Here is a 2,263-nt window from a genome sequence, read left to right on the forward strand (position 1 = left end):
CATATGAATTAATCTCTGAAACTTAAGAAAAAAAAAAAAAAAAACACTTACCATCATGTACAAACCCCATCAGATCAAAATAAAAAATAATGAGATGATTTTGGCATTCAATTTTCTTGCAATCATTCTTAACAAATAAAAGGGTTGATAGAACAGTTTAATGGTTTTTAAGTTTTTCTTCACTTCTTATTTTTCTTACTTCTATCTTCTGATTTTTTTTGGTGTTGTTGTTGTTTATGGTCGGGGGGGGTTTTCTTTATTATCTTTATTATCTTTTGGCCCCAATTTTAAACTTTACCATCCTGATAGATAGAAGATATAGAAAGATAGTAGGAAGATAGAAATGGGTTGATAGATGAAAAGATGGATAGATAGATAGATGAACCCGATGGGAATAAAAGAGGGATAGATGAAAAGTAAATAGTTTAAAATGATAAGGTAGAAAAAAGAAAATAGGGGGTAATCAAGTATCTATAGATAAATGGGTAGGTAGGTAAAAACGATAGTAGTATATAGTTAGATAGATAGGGGATTTTTCCCAATTAAGATTTTCCTGTTCGAATATTGGTGATAGGGATGATGGATAAAGTGATGCTATAAAAAATTCAAAGATGATGAAAAAGAAGATGATTCCTCCCCCCCCTCTCCCCTTCTCCCTACTCCTTCCCCCCTCCCACCTCCCTCCCTTCTTCCGTTTACCTTCATCCCCCCACTATCCCCCTTCCTCCTTCCCCTTTTTCCCCCTCTTCAAACCCTTCCACTCCCTTTTCTTTCCCCTTCCAACCCCACCCCCTTATCCATCCCCCCACCGTTTTCCCTCCCCCACTCCTCCCCCCCCCCCCAAACCTCCCAATCTCCCCCATCCCTTCATTACCCCCCTCTCCCTCCACCTTTCCTCCTCCCCTTTTCCCCCCTCTGCCCCCTAAAGCCATCCCCCCCACCCCCAAAACCCCCTCCTTCCCCACTCCCCCACCCCCCCCCCCCTACCCCCTTTCGCCCCCAACGCTGTGCTGGTGATCCCCCTCCTCCCTCCCCCTTCCCCATCCCCATCCCCCCCCCCCCCCACCCCATCCCCCCCTTCCCTCCCCTTTCCCCCTCCACCCCATCCCCCCCCCCCCCATCCCTCCCCCACCCCCTCCCCCCAACCCCCTCACCCCCTCCCCCTCACCCCCCCCCCAACCCCCCCTCCCCTTCCCTACCCCCTCCTCCTTCCCCACCCCCAACCCCCACCACCCCATCCCCCCCCCCCCCCCCCCTCCCCCCCCCCCCTTTCCCCAAACCCCCCATCCCCTCCCCCCTCCCATCCCCATCCCCCCTCCCCCCTCCCCCCTCGCCCCCGTTGCCAATTCCCGAGGGGGGCGAGAGAGCATAGGTTTCCCCGGCGAGAGGAAGGAGTTGAATTCCCTCTTTTTAAGACTTGGAGGCTTTAGTCCGAATTCAGTATCATTATCAAAAGAAATTTACTAAGTAAAGCCGGAAAACATTACGAGAGATTAATGGCGCCAAAAAGATGCTTTGGTGGGGGCGGGTATAATTTTCCCCGCTCTCTCCCCCTCCTCCCCTCTCTGTTTTTTTTTCTCGCCTTTATTTCTCTGTCTAGTTTTTTCTCCTCCCCTCTCCCCCTCTCCCCTCTCTCCCTCTCTCCTCGCCCCTCCCTCTTCTCTCCCCCTCTCCCTCTCTCCCCTCAATTTTCTCGGTTTTCTCCTTTTCTTCTCTTTTCCCTGTTTCTTTTTTCTCCTCTCTCCCCTTCCCCCTTTTCTCGCCCCCCTCCCCTCTCCCCCCTCCTTTTCCTATCTCGTTTCTGTTTCTCTCTCTCTGTCTCTCTCCTCTCCCTCATTTTCCCTCTCTCCCTCTCTATCTCTGTTTCCCCGTTTCCTCTCTCTTTACTTCTTGTTTCTTTTTCTGTCAAATTTTTTTTTTTTTTCTTTACTTTCTCTCTCTCTCTCTCTCTCTCTCTCCTCCTCTCTCCTCTCCCTCTCTCCTCTCTCCTCTTCCTCCCTCTTTTCTCTCTCTCTCCTCCTCTCTCCTCCCTCCTCTCCCTCCTCCTCTCCCCTCCCCTCCCTATCTTCCGGCATAGTATTTCTATATATTTATTATAGAAATATATATTTGTATATAAATTTTAAAAATATATATAGTGTTGTGTGTGTGGTGTGTGTGTGGTGTTTTGTGTGTGTGTGGTGTGTGTGTGTGTGGTGTGTGTGGTGTGTAAGTTTTTTAAAACCCTCTAACCTGTACAATTACCCAAATCCGAACATTCGTC

Source organism: Penaeus japonicus, unplaced genomic scaffold, assembly GCF_977035675.1.
Source record: "Penaeus japonicus unplaced genomic scaffold, GWHDUDI00000001_assembly GWHDUDI00000038, whole genome shotgun sequence".
NCBI classification, from domain to species: Eukaryota; Metazoa; Arthropoda; class Malacostraca; order Decapoda; family Penaeidae; genus Penaeus; species Penaeus japonicus.